The following is a 21272-nucleotide window of genomic DNA, read 5'->3' as shown; positions in this document are numbered from 1 at the left end:
CCCTGCATTGTGATGATAGTTTTTTCCTATGACCAGCTTATTTATCTCACCCCTGGACTGTTTGCTATTGGGTTGTTTGCTGTAATTTAGGAGCCTGTTCCATATTCCTTCCAAGTAGATCTGTTTTGCTTGCCATCTTTCTTTTTGTAGGTCTTTCTTAGGTGCCTGTATGATTATTTGCAAAAACACCATTCCAGTTCTTGCCATCCGAGTGTACCTTCTTTCTTCTCTATTAATGTGTTTTTATTTCCCACAGATGGCTTGTATACCAAATCTGATTTTGAGGGGATGAAGGAACGTATTTCTCTTGCTGATTTGAGTACTCCTTTAAGGCAATGAGTAAATTCCTAATTAGCCATTCCCATGTGTGATTTCCTTCTTCAGACATGCTGTTTGTGCTCCTAGTGGTGCCTGCTAAGATGTGTACCAAGGCCACGATTTGCCCAATATCAGTGTCAGGCCATTGAGTCCTTTTAGATTTTGACAATGGAAAGCACAGAATATTCCGGCTGTTGTCAACAGTTGAAGGGAGCGAATTCTGTTTTGTTGACTTAGGGGCGGGAGAATGCATTTGGAGTGATGGTCAATTTGAGATGACCGTACCAGGGTGAATGATTTGCTGCTAATAAAAGTACAGTCTATGATTGTGCCAGTCCAAATTCCTAACAAAGTTGTTGCAGTAGGCTTGTCTTCTTCAAATTACCATTCAGGATGTTCAAATCTTGATTTTCTAGCTTTTGACAAACATTGGAAATTAGACCCTTTTTTATTAACGCTGGGGCATGGTGACAAAGAATTCAGAGTGGTTCTGTTTTTAAGGAATCTGATGTTAAAAACCACTGGAGACTATTTAATGTGAGTTTGGATACATATTTTACATGGTCCTGATTAGTGACAGCAAAGTGGAGATCCTGTCTTCCTTCTTTGATTTACTTGGGGGATATATAGATTCAGGAAAATGAGTGCCTTCCTATGTTCATACTGATCTTTGAGTTCTAACTTGGTGCTCTGTTGCCACTCAACCCCCAAATCTATATCATCCTGTGACAGTTTCGAAGTTGAGATAAAGGTAGGGATCCCCCATTTGACAGCCATAATGTGAGGACCTTAATGCAGGGATATGAAATTCTATATACCCAGTGACTGGTGCTGGACATGTACTCCAGGTTTTCTGTAATAACATGCTATCAAATTTGTGTAAATAATGCATTGTATCTTTATCCAGCAGCATTTTACCAAACCTGTGTACATTCCAGGACATATTTTTATATGATGGTTCTCAGGAGGGGCTTGCAGTTTAACAGAACCAACTGTGGTCTACCGCTTGCTGCAGCCAGGACTATTCTTGTGTTTTCTGTTCAGAGGGACCTCTTCTCAACTGGTTTTACTATTGTTAATTTTGGTAGGTTAATGGGTGAAGAATCAGCCCCAGGGTGCCACTTAGGACAGTATGCTCATTAGTTAAATTTGCTAAGTTAGCATGTCTTGAGGGCGGGTTAGAATTTGTCTGGTTTGTTAGTAGCAGAGGCCATAGATATTGTGGTAATTCAATTATGCTTAACTCCTAGCCCAGTTGTCTATGGTGGCTTCCTGTTCTCTTAGATAAGGTTGTGGCTGAAATTATATTGCTACTAGATGTGTTGGTTTAGGGTATGCTAAAACACTGATTTTCTTCCTTAGTTTTAACACTTCCCCTTTAAAGTATCAAATGCCCCTCTTTATGTATAGTTTATCCTGGATGGTCCCACCTATCTATCGGAGAAATGTATACCTACCTTCCCTCTAGGTCTCTCCGCTCGGGCTCCAAACATCTCCTGGAGGTCCCCCGAGGTAGGAGGGCAAGACTAGGGGGAAAGGCACTTTCCTATTTTGGCCCCCGCTACTGGAACTCCCACATTTGTTTAATGTTTAAAAGGCTTCCTCGCGCCATTTGAGCTGACGAGCTCGTGGAGAGGCACCTGGGCGCCTTGAGAGTTACTGAGAACCGAGAATACTTCGGCAGCCTGCTCAGCAACTTCTTACATTCGAATTGCCTAATCTCTACTGATGACGGATAACAATCCAGAAACACGTTTTTGGAGATGGCCAGCACCAATCTGCATCTACCTGGTGAAACACTCGAGAGACTTTGCAAGTACACACACTTGGCGAACTGCATTGACCATGATACCTAGGGGCAAACTTGCTGGGAGGTGAAGCAGTGTGATTCCACATTTGTTTCCTGCCCCTGGATTCTTGCTGAATAATCATTGGGCACTGTATTTTGGTTGCCTTGTGCCAGTTGCAGGGTTTCTTGAGTTTTTATAGTGGCTGCTGGTTCATCATGATTAATGATGATGTGCGTTGGTTCCACTGTGGTTTATAGACAAAATTCCTTTCTGTTCATGGGTATTATTTGTTATTGTATTATCACCACCCATTTTTTCAAAGGAGAAAAATGGCAAATGCCATGTTGTTGTTGCACTTTTGTTTCTTGCTTGTTTTTCTGGCTCTTTTCTTTTCTCCTTTTGTTTGGATGGCTCATTTATTAAAAGAGTCTTCCTGGTAAAGTATAATGGTTTCTGTTTGCTGTCATGCAGCAAGTGTTTAAGGTTTATCTGTTTTTGTGTAACCTGATTTCGGAAGGGATTAGCTCAAGATTTGCACTTAGAGGTGACCAGGATGACTTGGCTGGAACCACAGAGGCCAGTGTTTGATTTGATGTGTCATTACCAGTTGTTCAAGGCTCATCTGATGCCCATTTGATTGGGTTCTAACTATTCCCAAGTTTTCATACAAGATTGTTTTTAAAGTCTGTAACTTGTCTAATGTGGAAGAACATTGATGGTGGCTGTACTGCTTTAACTATGTAACTGTTTTCCCTGGCCCTATGAATCAGATCATTCAGCGACTACAATTTGCTATCAATGCTGGATACATAGATGGCAAGTGTGTTGAGAAGATCCACCAGTAGTCCCTTTTTGTATGATTGAAAGCAGATGTTCATTGTATTTAGAAGTGTGGTCCAGGTCGGGCATGCAGTGTTACCCTCATTTTTCAGGGTATCAGAGATATTTAAAATGTTGTCTTGCTTTGCCTCCACTATCTTAGCCGTACCCATGTTCAAGTTCAAGTTTGTATTGCTGATAGCGTGTGATGAAGGGGAGACATTGTTTACAACGAATGCTCTACAACGCATTCCATTACAACACAGTCATTACAACGACCGCATTGTTACAACGCAAACCATTACATCGCAAGTCGTTACAAAGACTTAAAATCCAACACCTTTCCTGCTGTTGCACAAACTGGAGTAGGAATAGTAAATTATATCATTTCAAAGTCCAGCGCGCCCCCTACGGCAAGTTGTTGTAACGATTTGCGATGTAATGGTTCGCCTTGTAACAACGTGGTTGTTGTAGCGACTGCATTGTAATGGGATGCTGTGTAGAACATTTGTTGTAAAGAGATATATTTGTGATAAAGTCGCATAGCTGTGTGATGAAGAGCTGTGAGGGTTTGAAGTGAGGAGTGGACTATGTCCCTTATTAGGTAGAAGGGGCTCAGGCCGGCGATGGTGGAAAAGAAAGAAGGCACCTTTTTGCAGATATGGGGGGGGCGTGGGTTGTTGGGCTAAACTTTAGCCTTCCCTTTGGGGGTCTCCAAATCTGTCAATGAATTATATCAAAATTTAGTCCCGAAGTTTGAGGTATTTAGGTTGATAATTAATACCCAAACTTTCTGAAGGACCAAGGATGCCCAGATCTTTATTTGGTATGGGGACAACTGGAATGTAGTTTGCCCCGAGGTTCAGGCTGTGAATCTGGGTTGTACCTACTACATATTTGACCGATGGAGCCCCTAAGCTGGCTGAGTATTCATCTGTTGCTTAGTAAACTCAGCCCAGTTTCTATTGTTTTCTAAGGAGGAATTTGGCGGGCTCTCAACGTCATATGTTTTTGGTTGCAGGAAGTATGTTGTTTTGTGTTCTGGATGTTTTTCTGCTTCCAGTTTTCTTCCTTTTTTGGTAGGATGATTGTTTAATTCATATCCCATGTTTCTCCACTCCTCCCCATGTTATTGTGTTCAGAGGTCCCTGTCTTTCTGTGGCTTTCTTCCTATGCTGCCCCAAGTCACCCCCTGCTTTCCCGTACCTCATACTGGAGACAGATTGTGACTGTTATGTTTGTGGATTGATCTTCATCTGGTCCAGTCTTATCTCACCTGGGAAATTGAAATTAGGGTGACATGGGTGAGGCAGTGACTGTCTTGTCACACCAGCAGGTCTAACACAGAGCGAGGTAGTGAGGTGATGAGGAGCAAGGTACTGGGGAGGTAATGATGTTGAAGGGCGGATGTGAAATGAGATCCACTGATGGTAAGCTGGTAGTTAGTAAGCCAGTGTTACAATTCACACCAAGACCTAGCTTGGCCTCCTCCACAATGCCCGGGCAATCCCATGATGCACACCTGATGTTTGCCTCTGCTTACTGACGGATTACGTTGTCAGCCAATGTTGGCCTGTGTTTGCCTGCATTGCTACAGGGATGATGAATGGCTGGGCAGGTAAGCTATGGTGAGCAATTGCTGTGGCCTTAAGGTGACTTGGTGGAAGTACAGGCTGGTGAACTAGTGGGATGCTAACAGATGCACTGCCTTGCTGATTGGCTTATTGCTTTATCAGTATAGCAGGGAGCTGGGATCGTGTCTCTCCTTTTTTCCCTTAATGCCACTACTGCTACTGCTCCTGAGTCTGGTGCGCAGTTTCAAACTTGACCTCAATGGCTTCAAAAGCCGAACCTCCAGGGACCACCTGACTCGGGCCTTCTCCTCTCCTGCGCCCTCTCCACTTTCGTTTCTCCAGGCTCTGCTCCGCCCCTGCTTTTCCTGCTGGCTCCTATCGCTATCGCCTGTGGGGTGAGGCACGGCTTTTATTTTGTGGCTTGCGTGCCCCCACTTCGTTGCTGCTGCCACCTGCCCCTCTTGCAGCTTGCAAACCAGCTCGCGAGTTGTGGCATGCAGCTTGCTGCACACAGATACAGGGTGCTCCAGGTTAGGGCGTTGCTCGGTGCTCGCCGGGGGGGGGGGAGGGCAGCTTGGAGTGCGGATTTTAGAACGTCTGCCTCGTCATCTTGTGACATTACTTCTAGCTCCACTTCTGGTAACAGCAGCTCCCTCAGTCCAAGGTTTAAATTCCCTATTACTCAACACGTGTTGCTAGACATGCGATGCCAAGGCGAAGTCCTGGATGCCATTTTGTCTGCATGTGATGCAGTCCACGCTCTATAATGGCCCCCTCTTTGCTATTCATAAGTTAAATACACAAATGATCCTGTAAGTAAATGGCCTCAACTTGCAAGTACATAACAGTGAGACTGTGTGTTACACTGATATTAATAAGACAAAACATCAACCCAGCAATTAATTGTAAAAATAACAAATTAATTAAGTAATATTATCACAGACTGTGCCACATTAAGCATCATAATGTTGCTTTTCTTGCCACATAATTTAGTAAACTCTTCTACATAATTTGGCCCACCCCCGCCGCATGAACCAGAAGTCCTTCACTTCTTCACTTTAAGCTGTATTACTCCTATAAAAGCCAAAGAACATTGGTGATGGCAAGCCAGGCTCTTACTTTGCTCTTTGCTCTAACTGAGCATTTTAGTGACAAATTGGAAGCAAATCAGTTGTGCAAATAAATCACTATATTACTTCAAATATGTCTGTTCCATACATCTTGGTTTGAATACTTACATATTTCACAGCACCATAGATATCTCTCACTTACCATCTCATGAAATGCATTTTTTGCGTGGATCATATCTCCACAATATTTCCTCTAACAATATAATTTTTCTTTTAAGTAAACATGCTTTCCCCGCCACTTTACTTAGCGTACAATTAAATCTAGGTGAATATGTTTCAATGATGTTTGTCTTTTTCTTCCTTTGGAAGAGCATATTGAGACCTTAGGCATTTACAGTCAAGGAATGTATACCATTAGCTGCATCCACCATATTCTGATTTTAGCGAAGTAATTTGCGATATCACCTCAGAAACACTCCACAAACTTTCTCCAGCAAACAAATTATACTTTTGAGAATTCTGGGATTTGCACAGTGTTCCTGGTTCAACTATGTGGTATTACTGCTTCTGGTTGCAGCATCACCAAAGAGGTTTACACAGAACAAGTCTGAAACAGGGACCATGGTTTCCTCTCTCAGTTTTCAACTTGTTCTATCTAAAGTTCGAGCATTAACTTGTAGACATTCCGAGTTACATCTATGAACTTTGGATGCCTCATACAGAAAAAACAGGCACTGAGCCAGCGCAGCCTGTCACGATAAGGCCCAGTATATTCTGAGCCTCTCCCAGATTGTGTACCGTTTACCACAGGAAATCCGTAAATACAGTTTAAAGACTTTGAGCCTGATTTAGAGTTTGGCGGGGGGGGGTACCCAGTCACAAATATGCTGCATATACAGTCCACCTTGTTGCAAGTGTATTATAGCCTATGGCACTCACAATTCTTCAGAAGGGATAACCATCATGTTTGTAATGGAATATCTGTCTGCCAAACTCTAAATCAGACCCATTGAAGCTTAAGGCATTAGGTAAAGAGTTAAATACAAATGTTTCACATAAAGTGTGGTATATTACTCAATGTTTCACTTTTGAAACACATCAATTGGGTACTTATCCTTTCTGCACATTGAATGGCTATTGATTATATGTATATCATGGCATTTAGAAAGAGCATATTTCACATCAGTCTGCAGAGATGTCAAATGTCTTGTATGGAAACGATTAAAAATGTCAGCAAAATGTGAAAAACTGTTGAATCCCTTGCTGTCACACTGAAAAACCGATGCAGCCTTGCATTACCTGAATTTCATCCGAATTATTTTTGTGAAAGAGACTTTTACAGAATAATGAAATATCACTACTACTGCTAATACTACTACATTAATACAGAACATATTATTTTTTAACAATAATGATAATAAGAATGAAAATAATAATAATAATACAAATAATAATAATAAAAAATGCATAAACAAAAAACAGAATCGTAGGTCAATTTACGTTGATGCATGATGCGGTTGCACAAAAAAACTTCTTGCAGCCTTTTGTTGAAGAACACTGTGAAGCCCGCTCTCACCGAAGTGCGATATAGATTTGGCTACATTACTTGCCATTATTTGACGTTGTATCCTTAGTCACTGTGTCTAGTAAAGTTTATATTCATACATTCTTAACTAATTCATAGATTCGACTTGCAACATGTTGCATTGGTCAGTAGTACAATGAGGGATTGAAAGTATTTGCATAGGGCTGTTTAAGGTTTACCTTTCGTACTACTGTATGATGATATGTAGAAGGCAGTCTCACGCGGCTTTTAGTGGTATGTAGCTCTAATGTAGTGCAGATGTCTTTGTTCTGGGTAGCAACCTATTCATAAGAGTAATATATTTTCAAACTAAGGATTGGTCAAATGTATTGAAGACAATATACAATGGAGATGCATATTAGTACATAAAAATACTTCAATTTACTAAACTAACTTTCTCATCGGGTGATTTGACTGATAATTCTATGCCTCCTTGTAGGGTAATAATATGTCCAGAAGAGTCCACTACTCAATACATTTCTATTGTTTTCTTTACTGACAAGTGGGGTAGATCTAAACGGTCAACACCTCAGCTGGCTGGCAGTTCCACTCCCGTTTATGGATCCCTATGAGATGCATGACTTGCCTTCACTAACATAATTCAAAATACATCTCTAAGTTCACAGATGTTTGAAGCACCAAGTCTTGTTAATGGTTTTGAATTAATTGACAAACACTCAAAGGAATTAAAGGTCTCCTGAACACGCACACTAATCTTCGTGCCAAAATTCAAAAGAAACTCACAGGTAAAAATTATAGAATTGTTCCTATGTCAACATTAGCTCGTTCTGAGCAAATGTACTACATGAAGGCAGAAGAAATGAGATGGCAAAGGAACCATATTCGATGACACACAAAGGAACTATCGTGGGTGTCACCTTGCTAAGGTTGCAAACAGCAAGAATTCGTGTTACAATATGTTGTTTGCTTTAGTTCAACATCCACCACTTTTAAACACCCCTTGGTTCTATTTGGTTGAAGCCTTGATAAATGTTATGGTAGGTGGAGGTTCCTCTGTGAGGTCGTTTCAGACTCAGAGCATGTAAATATTATCATACTCCTACTTCAATGCTGCTCTCTGATTCTAAGAGAAGTGTATTCTTATTAATAAGGTGCATGTGAATTGGATCTCTTATTTGCACTGTCCTGTTTTAACTTGTATTCTCTGTCTCCTTCTCCTTGTGCTCACTGTTAATTTATTGTATATATATTAGCCGCAGCTTTCACCACGGATCTCTCGGTGGGGCTTTAGTCTTATCATTTTGTGCATACAGAGATGAAGGATGCATGTTTGTGAACAGAGTGTTGTATACATTGCAGTGTGTACAAAAACCTGGCAGCTCTCAATAATATATAATTGCAGCGGTTCCCCTCTGCCAACTTAGGGCGAACAAAGCCTGGCTGACTGATTTGCATATAGCCATGTCTGAACTGGGGTGGCAGAGTGGGCTAAAGAACGGTGATGGATTAAACCCAGATCTTTTGACTGGGTGTGAGTGTTTGATTGATTCAGATGCTCCGTCCATCACCAACCCCTTTTGTACCGCTTTTGGCCACCATGTGTGTGGCAGGGTATGCTCAGACGTGAGTCCCTTGCTCACTTTGCCATTGGATTCAAGCAAGCCGGGCTGAAGACGGCTGGAATGCCAGAAACCGGTCCTCGGAAGCTTGTTTCCGGTCCAGGGAAGACATGGCTTGGCAGTTCGGGCTGGACTGTTCCCATGAGGCACAGGGTCAGACTGATTTGCATATAGCCATGTCTAAACTGGAGTGGCAGAGTGGGCTAAAGAACGGTGATGGATTAAACCCAGATCTTTTGACTGGGTGTGAGTGTTTGATTGATTCAGATGCTCCGTCCATCACCACCCCATTTGTACCACTTTTGGCCGCCATAAGTGTGGCAGGGTATGCTCAGACGTGAGTCCCTTGCTCACTTTGCCACTGGATTCATGCAAGCCGGGCTGAAGACGGCTGGAATGCCAGAAACCGGTCCTTGGAAGCTTGTTTCCGGTCCAGGGAAGACATGGCTTGGCAGTTCGGGCTGGACTGTTCCCATGAGGCACAGGGTCAGACTGATTTGCATATAGCCATGTCTGAACTGGGGTGGCAGAGTGGGCTAAATAACGGTGATGGATTAAACCCAGATCCTTTGACTGGGTGTGAGTGTTTGATTGATTCAGATGCTCCGTCCATCACCACCCCCTTTTCTACCGCTTTTGGCCGCCATAAGTGTGGCAGGGTATGCTCAGAAGTGAGTCCCTTGCTCACTTTGCCACTGGATTCAAGCAAGCCGGGCTGAAGACGGCTGGAATGCCAGAAACCGGTCCTCGGAAGCTTGTTTCCGGTCCAGGGAAGACTTGGCTTGGCAGTTCGGGCTGGACTGCTCCCATGAGGCACAGGGTCAGACTGATTTGCATATAGCCATGTCTGAACTGGGGTGGCAGAGTGGGCTAAAAAACGGTGATGGATTAAACCCAGATCTTTTGACTGGGTGTGAGTGTTTGATTGATTCAGATGCTCCGTCCATCACTACCCCCTTTTGTACCGTTCATTGCTGCAGTGGCACCATTGCGGTGCCCCTCCCCCGCTTCCCTGTACCTTAGCGCATGTGGGAGTGGTGCCTCGGAACTCAACAGGGCCAACACGGAACCTGCAGCTCAAGACCACTACTGTGCCTGGATTGCCCCGCATAACTTCTAGGGCGGAATGCCCTGTCCGTAGCCACCGAGACTGTCGCTTCTGGAGCGGTGGAGCAGAGGATCGCTTGAGGGCCCAACACGCCGATCCCGACATCGCTGAGTGCATCATGGTGGCGGCGCAGGGGAACTGAGCTGGTCTTCCCTGAGACCCTGGGGCCCGACTGTGAGTTGGTCGACTGGTGGCTGCCCGCTGCGCGGTTCCCTGAGTTTCTTCCCCCACATCAGTTGCCTGCTCTGTGGAGTGCGCAATCTCCCATACATACGACCGCCTCCGGAGCCAGGCAGGTGGCGGTTCAGGCCCACCCGGGGAGGCTGGAAGATGGGCCCAGATACCATCGAAGGCCTTGGGAGGTGTGACAATTGGAGACACTGGGACAGGGCCCGGCGGCTAGATCTGAAGGGACTTGCCACGCGCTGCTGACTGCCGCCTGCCGGTCTCATACTACCTACCTTGCTGCCTGTGCCCGAGGCTGGGGCCTGTTGGCCCTGATCCTGGTGGTCTGCGGTCTCAGCCATCATGGGCAAGGATAAACATGGTGCGACAGCCTCTAAGCAGCACACAATGGACCACTATACCACCACTACCCCCGCGGGGAAAGAGGCAGTGGAGGGTTTGTCCTCCGATACAGAGACGTTGCTGGCAGCAATTAACCAGTCGCAGATGTGCTAGAGGCCCAGATCAGAGCTGTGGGCTCAGAGGTGTCTTTCCTTCGTCAGGACCTCCGGAAGGCGGCTGACCGGATCACTAAAGCAGAAATGATGATCTCCACCGTGGAAGACACTGTATCTACCCTCCAGCAGAAACTGGATAAGCTCACCATGGTTTCTTTGGAGCTGTCAGCGCGGGTCGAAGATCCAGGGGTAGGGCCCGCCACAATAATATTCGCTTGGTCGGTTTTCCGGAAGGTTGCGTGGGGACGTCGATGGACACTTTCCTCTCTGGTTGGCTCAAGGCGCTGTTGCCACCTGAAGACATGTCCCCCTGCTTTGTGATTGAGAGGGCCCATCGAGCTCTGGCCACTGGCCAAGAAGCCGCCACCAGGAGAGCGACCGAGGCCAGTAATCGCCTGGCTCCTTCATTATGCTGATCGAGATGCCATCCTTTGGTTTGCCCGGTTCCATAAGGACAAGATGATTTTCGATTCTCACCCCATCATGGTTATGTTATGTTATGTTACTTTAATTCTTTTATAGCGCACGGCAACTCCAGAGGAGCATCCCGGCGCTTTAGCAAAGAAAGGAACAGCAAAAAGCAACCACACAACAAAAGGAAGAGGGAAAGGAACTGTTACCTAAAAAGCCATGTCTTCAGGTCCTTTCTGAAAGCAAGGAGACAAGGGGCCGATCTCAAGGACAATGGTAATTCGTTCCATGCCTTAGATGTCAGATAGCGGAAGGATCGACCTCCCTGACGAGCACGGCGAATTACATTCATGGTGTTTTTGGACTATACTAGGCTTGTCCAGCAGCAACTTCCATCCTTCGCGGCGGCCAAGTGACGACTTTGAGAGTTTAACTTATCCTATGCGCTGCTGTTTTCCGCCCGGATGAAAGTCATGTATAACCCCAAGACATTTTTCTTTGAAACTCCGGAGGCGGTCTTCAAGTGGACTGATGAGAGATGCAATCTCAAGCCGCACTCCCCACCCCCTGCAGACTCTGACTCCTCCCAGGGCTTGCACCAGAGTGGTTGGCAGGGTAGGGATACAGCTGCAAGGTGCCATCGATCTCGATCCAACTGGCGTGCTCAGAGACAGGCAGGCCCTGGAGACTGAGTTGCCTGGGCTTCTGGACTTACTTCAATCGTTGGTTGCAGATGGTGGTGGAGGCCCCGTGTTGCGTTGATCTTGATCACGTAGTTGGGGTCAAATACCTACCCTGAGGGGAGTCGGACATACTATGCCCTGACTGTTTTGGGTAATGTTGAGAGGGGGGATCCATTGGAGGAACCACTTGGGCGATCGTGTTTGGGGCCTGGGAATTCACAGCGACAGATACTCCTTGTTCTTGAAAGTATGGGAGTGGGGTCTGTGGGAGGGTCTTAGGGGGTTATTTGTTCTTTGTTTTAAGTTTTACACACCATTCACACACACCATTGTACTGTCATCTTCACTTCGTCTAACACTATGCACGGGAACACCTAGAAATGGCCCACATGACGGTTAATTTCCCGATGGGGGAACTCAACATCTTGGGCTGGAACGTGCGAGGCTTACTGAATAAGATTAAACGGGGGCGGCACTCAAGTTGGCAAAGCGTTACTCGGCAGAAGTTCTGCTATTGCAGGAGGCACATTTCCTGGGCACCAAGGCCCCTTGCCTCTCCCGTTAATGGTTCACCACAGTGTATTATTCGGGCTTTACTAGGGGCGAACGGGGTACAGCAGTTCTTGTTCATCGCAGAGTACCACTCCAGGTCACACAGCACTGGTCCGGCCCAGGAGGCTGTTATAAGGTTATCTCTGGTAATCTAGCCGGCAAGCAGATTACAATTGGGAGTGTCTATGCCCACCCCTGCTCGGCCAGACATTCATAGACAAATTGACATAACTCTGTGGAAATCTCCCGGTTGGCTTGATGATACTGGGTGGAGACTGGAATGAAGTTATGACTCCATTAGACAGATGGCGAGCTAGGCCGGTGGAAGTGCCAACCGCCAGATCTAAATTGCACGCACTGGCACACACACTTGGTTGGGCAGACGCTTGTCGGGTCTTGCACCCCTCGGAAGCTGGATTCACTTATGCGTTGTCGGTACACCCCACCCTTTCAGGCCTTGATTATATTTTTCTTCCACACAGCTATGTACTCAGAGTTTCCCACACATCTATCCTGCTTCAGGGTCTTTCCGATCATTTGCCGGTCCAGCTGTGGCTGCGCCTACAGACGCATCATGCCCCATACCGGTGGCGTATGTCCTCATGGCTTCTCCGGGATGCTGAATACCAGGAAATGCTCCATCGGGCAATTGCAGAGTTTCTCTGCTTTAATGCTGTAAACTCTCCATCCCCAGTCATTCTCTGGGATGCTCTTAGACCTACGATTAGAGGGGTAGACATCAGTTATCGTACTGGGGAGAAGAGGCACTGACTGGCACAGATACCAGACCCGGAGGACCGTTTGGTCCATTTGCAATCTCAAACGGTGGAGAATTCATAATCCTGTGCCCGTCGCAATATGATGCACGTGCAGCAGCAACTCCATCAGTTGCACACAGATAGTGCTAAAGAAGCCTGGTTGGTGACCCAATATTGGATATACCAATGGGGTGATAAGTCCAGCCAGATGCTCCATAGGCTATGCCAGGCCAGAGCGTCCCCGAAGCAGGTCCCTATACTGATGTACTCAACCGGAGACATGTGCACCTCCCCGAGGCTGTGGTTCAGGCCTTTGCCAATTTCTATGTGGCGCTGTATGAGAAACGTGAAGTCATTGCTGAATCCATTATTGATGATTTTTTTCACAGATATTCCTCCCCGCCATCTATCGGACGAACAGCGCGACGCCCTCGACGCACCCATATTCCTTTATGAGCTTCAGGCAGCATTATCCAATATCCATCCAGGACGCGCACCGGGACCGAACTGGTTCCCGGGTGACTTCCTACGCCCTCATATGGGGACTCTTGGACCGTGTCTGCTGAAGGCACTACAAGAGGCCTTTGAGCAGTGCACCCTTCCCCCGGACTGGCGACACGCCAAAATTGTAGTCTTTCTCAAGCTGGGCCGTCCCCCTGAAGACCCTGGCACGTATCGTCTCATCTCATTATTGAATTTCAAGCCTAACTTGCTAGGGAAGGTTCTTGCCGAGTGCCTTCGCACATGTATCCAGGACCTGGTGCATCCAGATCAGTCAAGCTTTATGACACAACACTCTACCAGACACATCAGACGGGCTCATAACACAGTGGCCGAAGCCCACCGGCTGGGCCCCCCTGCCGTGGTCCTGCTGGCAGACATAGATAAGGCGTTTGATTTGTTGAGCTGGACTTATCTGTTTAAACTTCTGGAGGCCGTTAACCTGGGACCACGCTTCCGGGCCTACATGAAATTATTATATACGGACCTTACGGCATCGGTTTGTGCCGTTGTACATTGTTCGGCCCCCTTCCCTTTCCACTAGGCAGGGGTGTTCCCTCTCCCTGCTGTTATTCGCCTTGGCAATGGAGACACTAGCCACATGGGTACGCCTGGACTCCATCTTCCGAGGGTACCCTATCCCTCCGTTGTGATTTCTCCAAATGAATGCACTCCTGAACCTGTATCTTTGGCTAGGGGGCGCGGTTCGGGTGGCGCTCGCAACAAGCAACATATTGCGGTGGGATTGCTGAGGCCGATATACGGGCGTATTACTGGGCCTCACAGTTACTGGTAATTAATGAATGGTGGTATGGCTCTCAGATGGACCCGGCTTATGCCGTGGAGAAGCTCTTCATGACGGACACCCCGCTGCTCCATTACCTGTAAAGTACCACGTCACTGGAGGAGTTTCCTCTGGCCTGTAGGACAGTTATTCAGATTTGGATGTGGGTGGTCCGTTCTATGGGTTGGTGGGGTAAGCTGACTGGGGCTACTCCCCTCTGGCAAGAATCTCATCTCTGGCCCGTCTCGTCACTGTAGGGATTTCGTAGGTGGAACGATATTGGGATATCCACTCACCTTCTGTTCTTGGGCCATACACTGGCAAAGCATGACATTGCGAGGCATTTGAAATATTCATCCCCACCCCGTGTAGTGAATTGGAAGAAGGCCATGGACAGGTGTATGTCTGCGGAGGTTGCGGTGTTTCAGGCGAGAGGCTGCCCGCAATGCATGGGAAGATCTGGGCCAGGTGGAGCACATATAGAGCAATTGATTTGTCCTTATTGCTGCAACCCGTGACTCAAAATCCCCTAGAACGACTGGTGGTAAATGACTTATCGGTTTAATGTGAGGGGTTCATATAATTGTGGATGGAAATTTGTGCAAGTGTATGTGCTCTGCAGTTGATGGGTTGTATGGTGCATGGGTGGGGGTGGGGGTGTGGGGCGGGGGTCGGTTGTCGGTCTGATGTTCGGCAGACCTTTCGGGAGAAAAAGGTGCAGTGCCTAGAGTCTTTCCAATATGTATATTTCTTATTGGGCTTGGCCCATTTGGTACTGTAGAAAATCAATAAAATCTGTTTTTAACAAAAAAAAAGAATGTAAGTAGATGGAGGATTGAAAGGAGGACAAATTAAAGAATAGTACCAGTCCAGAACACTTCATACCCAAACTTAAACAACAAGCTGGGACGTTTGAGAAACGATCTGGGTATTCAAAAAACAAAGAGAAAACTGAGGTTATGGCATGGCCAAGTGTGAGGTCAATGCACTGCCACAAGGGGTAGGTTAGGCATGTTGGGGGATTTAATAACATACAAGCTGGGTGAGCTTTCTAGGAAAACTCTGGCCAACTTCAGCAAGGAAATCAAAAGGCTGTTAAGAAGATGGGGAAGAATTTGCCATTGGGTATCTGTGGAAGGGTAAACATCATAAAATGATGGCCCTTCCTAATGTGACCTTTGTGCTTGATTCCATACTGGCGTCATTCCTCAACAAGCAGATCAGGAAACTCAGGAGAAAGCTAAAATGGGGGCTTAGCAGTGGCTGACTTTCAAATATATTGCTATGCCTTTCAATTTAAACATTTTCGACTTTTAGCAAGGACTTCAGATGATTCCCAGCTAGGGCTTATGTATATAACGATGCTAACGCATTTGGGTGCTAAAAAATTCCTGTACAGGTTGAGGGACTCAAAATTCTTCAAGTAGGTTAGGTTAAAAGTTCTACTCGCAGCACTTAGGGTATGAGAATACCTGAGGAGAGTGTTGGTGATCCATTATTACACAGAATTGGCACCTATTTGCGAATCTCCTGGAAGCCCTGACTGGCTAAAGCACAAACTTAGATATTCTCTACAGAATGTAAAATTTAGTACCATGGGAGACTTTAGAGTTGACGAAACCCCTATCGCCTTGCAAAAACTCATGGCGTTAACTGAAGGGAAAGTTTCAAAATTCGAATTTTTCCATTTATGTTGTTAGTGGTCAGCGCAGAAACTAGCAAAGATTGACTTTTGGGAATATCAAATCAAGAAAGAAGTTTCCTTCTGCTGCGGGGATATGGTGTTGATGAAAGACAAGAAGATTAAGGGCCCCCATTAAATTGGAAGAAGGACTTGCCGGAGAATTATGGAATGTATCTTTGAACTTTTTTTATAATACCGTAAAGCTCTCGCCATAAAAACAAAACTATATTTCACACTGTTTTAGGGCCTACTGGACACCAATGGGACTGGCGACATTAGCCTGGGAGTCTCCAGGATGCAGCAGGTGCAATTTGGTTGGAACGGATTATAAACATAAGTTTGAGCTTTGTACCATTCCTGTCCCCTAATGGGATGAGATAAGTGGATGGTCAGACACACTAACCCTTAGTGAAATAATGTCCAGGGCAGAGGGTGAGATCTTTGTGTGGCCTTTTTACCATCTGCTGGCCTGCTTGACCGAAAGGAAGGGCAACAGAATGATCCCCTTTGGCCAGGAAAGGGATCCTTTGAACCCAAAGACATGGCCAATGCAGAAGAAGTCAGCATAGAGTGGGTGATCCAAAATGGAACTACACCTACTTGTAGGAAGGCCTGAAGAGTTGGAAGCGGTATGCCGGGGAGAAACCCACTGAGCAGCCCCAAGCCAGAATGTGCCTATTACTACAAAAAGGGGCAGTGGAAACCATCTACGTGCCTTGGACACATATGGAAAAAGAAGGGCTCAGGAATAAACTGCCCCGATTGATGGATGGGGCAGGAAAATGGTTACCATGTTGTGAAAACAACACCGTTGGTATAAACGTGGCTATAGGTGATGTTGAAAGTCTGCTCAGTAGACTCATTGCGGAGCAGACTGACACAGTGTTCTCTCAAGCCCACAGTCACACTCACCAATGCCAAACATGACAAGCTGTATTTAATTAATTCAGACCTCAAATTTGGATGACCACAAGGGAGATGTTCTTTGACAACCTAGATGTAGAAAGACTGACGGTAGAAAGCATGACGCCTGGGGATACAATGACTGAATTCCTAGACAGAATGAGAGACCGATGTGGGCAGGTGACAGGACAGCCCTGGACTGACACAGGTCTCCAGGTTGCATTTTTCTACAACATCCTCAAGAGAGGACAACTCACTAAGATCCAGACTGGGTTAGATAGTGTAGTATGGCTAGACAATAAACCTTGGCGGGAATTACAAGCCTGCATACTACACTATTACTGGAAGAGACCGGAGCTTCACAGGGCAAAGCAGGAGCAGTGACAGTGAGATGCCATCAAATTGGTCCAACATAAGCTGAAAAGGACAGTCATTGAGGGGGCAGCGCTAGACAAAAGCATTCAGATGTCCCCTGTATAAAGGAGAGCTCCACTCAGATCTAGGCCCAATAGAATGCTACTTCTGTCACACAACTGGCCACATGGCCAACCAGCGCAGCCAAAAATTATATACTATGATCACAATAGAATAGTACAGGGACAGCCCCTACAGCACATCCAACCCCAAAACCATGCACAGGACAACATGCACACAATATACAATCAGCTAAAAGAAAGTTAGGCTGCAGCCGTCCCACCGGGTGGGTGGCAGAACACACTGCAATCACTGCAACAACCAGGGAATTCAGTTCAGCAGGGGCCGGACCCACAGTCACGGCAAGGTGGGGTGAATCTCTGGGGCGGCAATGCCCTAATAAATTCCCAGAATACAAATGAACCATAGTCAAAAATCTTTCCCAGAGACAATTCAACCCCTTCATGTCACTCTCAGTCACACTCTCTTACCTGCCCCGGAAGTCAGTCTTTAGGACAACCATGCTATGTCCATCGGGAATTTGTGTTTGCTATCTGGAGGTCCACAGGGGTCCAGTGCCCCCTTTGTTGCTGATCAACCGAGGTGGGGTTGGCTAACTGCACCCTTGGAGGGGATGTAGACCGACAAAGGAGCAGGACAACCCTTGCCGGTGCACAAAAGTATGTAACAAACAACGTCTCAACAGGTAATATTTCCAGGCAATTAGATAGGATGCAAAAACAATTGACATAGAACAGAAGCAAGGAGACAACAGTTTTTGAGAAGAAAAGCAGTCTGAATTAGGAACTACAAATCCAAATTGCAATAGTTATATCAGCTCTATTACATTGTATGTAGGAGTAATCCAAGAATTAGTGTGCACAAATGTGCTCGTGTGGAAGTGAACGGTGCAAGCGAACATGTGATGAAGTGCAAGGAACAGCAACACGGCACAACAATATTCTAAAAATGTTTACAAAACAGGGGCAATGAGGACACAATTAATGCAAGACTTGTTAACAACCTAAAATACCAAGAGTATGCGGAGTGGTCGATGGCGTTTCAACCTGCTTGAATTTCAGGTCATCATCCGGACCGGATTACATATAATTCTGTTGGTGCTCTGGTTGTAGATGATAAACTCAGATATAATTGGAAGAAACAGTGTATCATGCAGTACACCTGGGCCCCATTGCGCACAGCAGGGCAATCTCAGTGAGTTTTAGTTAGTCAGGTAAGCGATTGCAATGTAGACATTCAAATGAAAAAAGCCACCAGGTAAAATGATCCGAAGTGTAAGCTCAGTAAATGGAAGACAGCTAGTCATGATGCGTGCTGGCCGACAAGATAATATCAGTAAATACAATGTGAACCTATTGCATAGCCTGTGCCAACACAATCACATGAATGCCATCAAGGAAATGTCAGTGTATACGGTAACTTGTGCCCGCCGTGCCGACATCAGCAATAAGGATACAAATGCATTTCATAATTCATGCTTGGATGATAATATTATTGTTGCCAATAAGAACAGTAGGCCCGATTCACAAAAGTAATCTGAGACAAAATCCTAACTTTACAACTTTCTATATTCACAGAAGGTATTTAGGAGTACTAAAGTTATGATTTTATCTCAGTTAAACTTAAGTTTTGGTCTTAAGTTAAACTTAAGACAAACTTAAGTTTAACAGAGACAAAATCCTAGTCTTAAAGTTAGGATTTTGTCTCAATTAAACTTAAGTTTGTCTTAAGTTTAACTTCAGACCAAAACTAAAGATTGACTGAGACGAAATCCTAAATTTAGTACTCCTAAATGCCTTCTGTGAATACCAAGACCCGTAAAGTTTGAATTTTGTCTTAGATTACATTTGTGAATCGAGCCCAATGTCATTGTACGCTCAGATCAAAGCAAACATCTCTTTGACAGTACCAGTAAGAACTATTTCAATGTACAAGATTACAACTGTATGCGCCATGTTGATAATGTCAATAAAAAGCATTCCAGTGGCTGCCATATTATCCGCATGCGTGCGGGCGGAATTCCGCTCGTACGCTGAGATTTTTTAAAGCGCACTTTACGTGACGAGCTGGGCTCGTCATCAGCGTGCGAGGAGGCTACGCCATGACGTATAGGAGTTCCAATGAACTCACATCATTGCTGTCAGATTCACCGACGGTAACCTCTCCATCAACACAGAGTCAGATTATGTGGTCAGGTAGGTCTTGTGACCCATGCCATTCCTTTTGAGCAGCATTTCAGAGGTGAGGTCCCCCATAAATTAAAGGCAAACACACACCCAGGAAAAACCCTGATCAATTTTACAGATAGATAGTTGCACCACAAACAGGTCAGAGGTAATTGGCCCCAATAAAACACATTTGGCCAAAGGTTCACGTTCTCCAGAAATACCAGAAAGCTAGATACAACATGAAGCTAGGTGCACTAAACCAAACACCACATGTAGTGATCTCACACTCCTCATTCCGGACATCTGGACACATACACACTGGCCCACATTAGTTCTCCCAGAGGTCGAGAGCATCTGTGTTCTTATCAGATGCATACATACAATTGAGTTACAACTAAGGTACTCTTTAGGAATGTAGAGATCATTTTATTGTACCGCATTAATTGTATAATTTGCTGGCCAAAACTTTGTACATCAAGAGATTATGAGCAGACACACTCTGTCCAGGCTCTCCTGGCGACAACGTTTAATTAAACAAACATGTTCCTGTTTTCCCAAATGCCTTTTGTCCTTTCATTTGTTTAGGGTAAATTCATATCCGAGTAACAGTCCCATTGTTTCTCTTTTCCGTGATAAAGTTATTGCTCTCCAGTGTAATTTCCAAGAATATGATGTATACTGTCTTCACTATGTATTCTACAATCATTTACATTTACTTACCGCCTAATATCATGCTTATATGATGATTTCTAAGCACTGAACATATCTGTTGTTAATATGACCTTATTTTCTCATATTGAAGCTGCGTATATGATGTATTAGATTACCCAGAAATGTAACTTTTTTGTGAACATAGAACTTAGTTAAATAAATCAACCTTCCCAAAGTGTTTCTTCTGTTCATGGGTCCATATTTTACAGACCATACAGAAGGATTTCTTGACATTGTGGGCAATGGAAATATCACTTTACTCTTTTCATCATTTACAGAAGATCTATTTGACTTTTTTTAAGTAGTTTTTTTGGCTTGCAGCATGGTTATACCTTTGAAATAGATGTTCATGTTAAGTTCTCTGCATGAGTGGAAATTGCCTAGTGAATTTAAACAGCAATTTAATCTTCAGTGATTTGGTAAGGAAAGGTCTGTCATGATCGGTTCTTGGCATCTCCTAGAGTTGCAGATGGAAAGTTAAGGTCTGTTTTGGGAAAATACAGAATTTAAAATGGTTTGTAGTTCAGGGAACCCCTTTAGAAAATGGCACCTGAATTTTTAACTGGGCATCTTAGTTGTGGGGACAGCTGGTTAATAATGGAGAAACTCTTTGATTTATATTAGTGTTTAAGTCCAATTATAAATCACATTGCACCATCAGAGTGTTAAGTATCAACATGATTAATATGAACATGCATGCAGGGATCTCTGTACTGGGTGAATGTATGACATTGTTGAGCATTCTGGCCATCAATTGTTCTTTTTGCATTTACCACCCCGAGTGTGACGGGTATGCCCAGACATGGATCCCCTGCTTTCCTTACCACTAGAGTCAAGCTAGCCTGGCCGATGAGGGAGGAAACCCCGAAACAAGTCCTAGGATGCTTGTTTCCAGTCCAGGGAGGACCTGGCTTGGCAGTTCGGGCTGGACTATTCTCATGGGGAACAGGGTCAAGACTGATTTACATATGGCCAGGTCTAACCTGGAATGGCATGCAGAGCAAATCAAACTATGGCTTTAGGCCCAGATCTCTGTACTGGGATGAATATACGACATTGTTCAGCGTTCTGCCCATCAATTGTTCTTTTTGCACAAGGCATGGTATCTTGCACTCTCTTCTCTATAGATTCTCTATAGATTGCTATGATGTCATT

This window comes from Lissotriton helveticus, chromosome 4_1, assembly GCF_964261635.1.
Source record: "Lissotriton helveticus chromosome 4_1, aLisHel1.1, whole genome shotgun sequence".
Taxonomy (NCBI): domain Eukaryota; kingdom Metazoa; phylum Chordata; class Amphibia; order Caudata; family Salamandridae; genus Lissotriton; species Lissotriton helveticus.
Note: the sequence above shows the minus strand (reverse complement) of the source record.